This window comes from Saimiri boliviensis, chromosome 3, assembly GCF_048565385.1.
Source record: "Saimiri boliviensis isolate mSaiBol1 chromosome 3, mSaiBol1.pri, whole genome shotgun sequence".
Taxonomy (NCBI): Eukaryota; Metazoa; Chordata; class Mammalia; order Primates; family Cebidae; genus Saimiri; species Saimiri boliviensis.
This window is the reverse complement of record NC_133451.1, coordinates 45,968,902-45,975,274: the sequence shown is the minus strand read 5'-3', so window position 1 is coordinate 45,975,274 and position 6,373 is coordinate 45,968,902.

Here is a 6,373-nt window from a genome sequence, read left to right as displayed (position 1 = left end):
TTTGTATTAAATTTTATAATAAAAGTTCTTAAATGATAGATTCAAAATTCTACACATCTTTATAAAAAAGATATGCCTGAAATCTTGCATGTTTTATAATATAGTACAAAATAAGCTTTTTATATGTAGGCATTTATAATTTTAAAAAAGTTTTATTAGTATTTTCAGAATAAACGAGCTAACATAAATTGTACATATTTACAGCAATAAACTACATTTCAGAAGCTGCACAACAACTTTTGTAAGTACAGCTGATGATTTTTGACACCAGCTTTCAAATGTGTTTTCATTCTTTCATTTGCTGCAACATTTAAAATCTTATAGTAACAAAGCAAAGGAAACACTAACTTATTTTATAGCAAAGCCACATTATTAACAAAAATACTGAGAACTACAGTCCTGTGACTGTTACGGTATCTGTGAGTCCTGAAATCGAGAGCACAAGCATTTCTTGTGTCCATACCTGATTGCATGTAAGTTGATTTTGCATTTTACAAGAACACACAATTACTCAAGGAATGGTTAAGAATAGAAAAAAGGCCATGAAGGATAAAGGGTCAGGAATCAGAGGCCACTGAACAGTTTCTTATTCACTGATTCACTGCTTAGAAGGAAATTGATTTTTTTCTTTCATGTGTATAAATCACAGTCTACAGGCTTCATGAATTTTGTCCACAGATAGCTTTTGAGATAACAAAGCCATAAATGTCACATACATTTAGCACATAAAAAGGAATTAATGAAACAGAGTATTTTAATTAATCCCTAACAGAAAGGGTACAGTTAAGCACACACAGTATGAAAGTTTGCTTTCAAATGTAAAAAGCAACTACAGAAAATCACAAATTTCATTAGACAGAACAGCAATTTCAATCAGAAAATGCAGCATATATTGATACAAAATAGAAAACTCGAAATATAAAAGTAAGGAGTCAACCTTTTCCTTTCTTGGCATTTTTTTTTTTTTTTTAGAAACCTGTCCCATTTCATTAAAATTTCTACAGATTTTACAGAAATACTAATTCTTGCCATTTAGCTTCTTTAGTGTTCTGGTGGAGTACAAAAGTATTACTGCTTATGTAAGAAAGCGAATGCTTATGTCAAAAGAGTGTTAAAATATTGTATTTATGTTTCTTTGCAATCAAAGAGGTTATACCTGGTAAAAATAAAGAGGGAGAAAAGGGTTATTTTATTTACAAGAATTGTAATACCAATCAGGGTATGAATTGGTTAAATCATGTTTGGTAGGAGGATAGATAGCAAATTGATAACTGGAGATCTGGAAACACAAGGAATAAAACATTTAACATGTAACGTATTTGGTGAGTTTAGCATAACGGATTTTGAGAGGCAACCAAAGGTATGTATTTCTCTCTGTATATACGTAGCACCTGCTTTTGAAAGCCCCAGCTGCATGCTATGAATTAAAATAGCAGGAGACTGGTTTGGAAAGTTCAACTAATTTTCTGATTCAATCAAGTTTTAGGTGAGGTTGTAGCCAAAGAGGTGTTCCATTGCTGGCAGGATAGTAATTTCCTACTTTTTAGTCTCATGAGTCCTGCTTTCTCAAACCTCCTGAATCACTGTATAAAGTCCTTTGCCTCAGGATTAGGCGCCTTGAGTAAAGTCAGGAGGAGCAAAATAATTATTCAGAGATGATAGGAGAAGTTTTCAAGCAAGCCACCCTCAACCCAGATGTCTTTCTTTCAAAAACAGTTTTATTTGTATTAAACAATATTAAATTTCCCATTTTTCATGTTTGTTAACCTTTAATTTAATTAATTAATTAATTAATTTTATTATTATTTTGAGACAGAGTCTTGCTCTGTTGCCCAGGCTGGAGTGCAGTGGTGCAGTCTTGGCTCACTGCAACCTCCACCTTCCAGGTTGAAGTGATTCTCCTGCCTCAGCCTCCCAAGTAGCTGGGACTACAGGTGCATGCCACCATGCCCGGCTAATTTTTGTTGTTGTTGTTGTTGTTGTATTTTTATTAGAGACAGGGTTTCACCGTGTTAGCCAGGATGGTCTTGATCTCCTGACCTTATGATCCACCCACTGTGGCCTCCCAAAGTGCTGGGATTCCAGGCGTGAGCTACTGTGCCTGGCCCTGTTAACCTTTTAAATGACATGCCAACGTTATTTCACATTAGCCATCAGGCTCTCATCATGATGGCACAGCATGCTGCATGGTGATTAAAAAGGAAAAAGCTTATTTTAAAATATCAAAAAGTTTTTGGTACTTGTAAACATTTAAGTCATTTGAAATTTTCAAAAGCCTTGTGAAATCTTGGCTTAGTAATAATGCACATGGTAGTTTTTTTGTTTTGTTTGTTTGTTTGTTTGTTTGGGGCAGGGTCTCGCTCTGTCACCTGATCACCTGGGCTGGAGTACAGCGGTGTGATCTCAGCTCACTGCAGCCTCAGCCTCCCAGGCTCCAGTGATCCTCCCACCTTAGTCTCTCGAGTAGCTGGGACAGCAAGCACACACCACCAAGACTGGCTAATTTTTGTATTTTAAGTAGAGTCAGGGTTTCACCATGTTGTCCTGGCTGGTCTTGAGCTCCTCAGCTCAAGCAATCAGCCCACCTCAGCCTCCCAGAGTGCTGGGATTACAAATGTGAACCACCGTGTCCAGCTCACACGGTAGTTTTTATCAAGAAAGAAAGTTATTGACTCTCCTTGAAATAAGGAGTTGAACAACATAGTCAATAAATATATATGTATATAATCATGAACATTCCCTTCTTTGAAGAGTATTGGATGTTGTTCTGAATATGAGAGGACACTTCGATATATAATTCTGTTTTCCATGACACTGATGTTAAGTTAGAATAATCAAAGGACTTCTCTAAAACTGTCTCAGGGGTATTGTTGTAAAATTTCGAAGTTTATCCAGCAAGTATTTTTAAAAGATGTAAGAAAAAGATAATGATTTAATTTAAAAAGAAAAAGCAAACACACTGCAGTTCAATGTATTTGGGGAATATCAAGTAGAAAAATATGTTGTCTATTAAACTGGGATGGCTGGTTGCCACTCTGAGGTAAGGCTTGCAAAAGTTATATTTCTTTTGTGTAAACTAGTAAATACTATATTTAACAGGACAATAGGAAAGTTAATAATTAAAAGAAGGGGTGGAGGTGGAAAATGTATTTTCTTGTATATCAATTATATTTTATGCAGTTTTGAGAAGCAGTGGTGAGTGTCAAGAACTGTCCATCCCTCTTGTATAGTTCTAAATCTCCTATATTTATCTTGGCAGAAACGGATTTGTTGTGCAGTACTTTCTAGGAGTATTAGAATTCACAATGGAATGTTCCATCAATAATGCAGTACAGCCCCAGCTTCAAGAATAAATACCCTGTAGAATCTAGATTCAAAAGGCTTTTAATAAGACAAACAAAGATAAGCAGGGGGAAAAAAACTATAAAAGAAAACTTTCCTTTTTCCATAAAGTAAAAAGCAGTAGTTATTAGGATAGAATATTCAATTTTTCTAGAACTGGTAGAATCTAAATTGGTGGTATTATCAGGATTCAGTCTGTTTGGTTAATCTCAATAGAAAAAAATTGTAATGACCCCTTTGCAAGGCCCAAACCTGGGTTCCACTGTAACTTTGACCGCATTTTTTATTCATGGAGAAGTTGTAGATATAGGCTCTGTGGGACTAAAATAACTTAGAGAGGGTGTAGGGGTCATCTGTCCCACAAGGCATTATCTATAATCCTGAAATATTGCCTGTTATGAAAAAGTGTTCCTCTTTTCTGTATTTCCCATGGTAGGTCATTTAATCAGCGTTTACAGAACCTGCCATGGACAGAACAATTGATGCTTTGGACAATATAAAATAATTAGAAAATGGGGCTTTTACTCCTAAGGACCTCACAATCCATTTAGGGTGGCAGAATATTTGCCAAACTAGAAATGTGCAGATAAACTATCTATTATTATTGAACAAAGTGACCACATGAATTGAGGGAGTGTTTGCAGAAGAGTGAACTAAATGAGGAAGGGTGCTCAAGGACTGCATTTTGGATGATGTTGGCCTGATTCTTAAACCACTCTTGAGGGGGAGCTAGGAAGAAGAATATCTAGGCAGTGGAAATAAAATGTAACTTCAAGCACAGCAGTGAGAACTTTTGGGGATGATATGTGGCTGTTGGAGTGGAAGGATAAGGAAGACCTGAGCATGAGCTCACTGGAAGCTAAGGAACTCATGGAGAAATAAGGTGAGTATGAGTGGTGGAGAAGGGAGCCAAGACATGTTTTCTCTAGTGTGTTAATGTGAAATTTATTAATATTTCCCCCACCCTTCAGGTTGCTGAGACCCCATAATTATGGTGGCCATGCAATTTATTATTCACATGGACAATTTTGAGAATTTTCTTAGTAATTACACACTGAGACTGTCTGAGGCAAACTGGGTCACGTGGTCCTCTAACAATAATGTTAACCAAAAAGAACTGGAGCACATTTCAGGCTGTGCAAACTTTCCTTCTACATGTTTTCTCAAGAGAGTAAGGAAAGGCTTTTGTGTATGGGAAAGCAGGTGGGTGGAGCAGAAGGCAAAAACAGAAAGCAAAACTGGACACAGAGTGTCTACTGAGCCCAATATTATTCATCTGTTGGGAGTGGGAACAGTTCTCTTCCCCACTACTCTCCACTCATTTTTGAACTACCCAAAATCTGGATCATCAACGTAAATGGATAAAATCTAGGCAGTTTAGTACCGTGCAAAAAGCTTGACTGATAAAGAAATTCTCAGGAGAATCATAGAAGTTTAGAGTTGGAAGGTGTCTTTAAACAAACAAAAAAAGTTAAGAACACCTGTTTGCAGAAATTGTATTGAAGACCATGTTCAGAGACTGGAATTCTTCATGCATGCTTGAAGAATATTAATAGCTAGAATGTTAATCACAAGTAACACATTTTCATTTTGGCATGGCTGTGCCTAACATCAGTGGATATAACTAGGTAAGCCGGGGTGGAAGGAGTTGAGCAAGGAGAGCAGATAATGGAGGTTCTAAAGACCTGGAATTTTTCCAGCTATTACAGATAAAAAGCTGCTTCTTGCCTGAGAGCTTAAAAATAGCTGCTACTCTACTTTCAGGAAACAAGACAGTGTGGGGTCCCGGACTGAGGAGGGCACTGCAACAACATTTGGGCTTAGATGCTGCCTAGAGATTGACTTTTCCACCCAGGATGGGGTGTTTCATGGCTTTTCCTTGCTTGAATTACAGAGAATGGCTTAAGGACATCTTTATCTTTCAGAGATCTAAAAATAAAGACTAGATAACACTGATTTGTATTATCTGAGACTCTCTCTTAAAGGGACCTGGGCAGTAGCAGAGATAGCACAAAGGCCAGGTCCTCAATCCTATTAATAATTTCAAGGTGTCTTCCATCCACTATGAATTCCCTGTTTCCATCATGATGCTCACTTATTAACTTTTCAGACTGAGGCTTCATATTGTTTGGTATATGTTTAGAGAACTGTCTATTCTCTAAATTGTAGTTATAGAACATTACAAAAATAGTAACAGATTTTCACTTGGCTTGCAAATGTAACTGTACGTTCTCTCTGTTTTTTAAGCAGTATGAATAGGTATTGAATTCAATTCACTTGATTGAGATAGCTTATTCTCAAAGACATGCTGTCAAGAATTATTACTAAATTTGTTGGGCTGTGTTAGCAGAAACCATGGTGCTCCTGTATTTTTCTGCCAACCTCCCATGCAAATGAACTTCTCTAAAATTACCTTCGAAATTTAGTTTTGGAAGAGAACTTGGAGGTCATCTGGTGGCACGTCTAAAGTCATGCACCTGGGCAGTGGCAGAGACAGCACCAAGTCCAGGTCCTCAAGCGTATTAATAATTTCAAGTTGTCGTCCATTCACTATGAATTCCCTGTCTCCATCATGATGCTCACTTATTAACTTTTCAGGTTAGGCTGCCTATTGTTTGGTGTATGTTTAGAGAACTCTCTATTCTCTAAATCTATATAAATGCTGTCTAGAGGAAACAGGTGTTCTACCTATTTTTATGGGTGAAATTTAGACAGTTTGCAGGCTGTCTGCAAGGCTGAGGAGGAGTGGGCAGGGTGATATACAGAAGTAGAAATTTGTAATGGGAGTAATACACAAAAAGATGAAATGGATCAAGTTCCTAGAGGATAGTTTGTGACTAGTGGTGTGCTATTTGAATTCTAGGAAGAATCATAATAAATTGTAAAATGTGCCTACTTAAGACTGAAAGGGCATGAATAAACAAATTTGATAAAGGACTGATACACTTTAAATTCACTATATTACAATCATAATGTAAGGAGATGGCCTTATCTTCAAACTCTGGAGAAGATAATATAAATTTCCATAAGA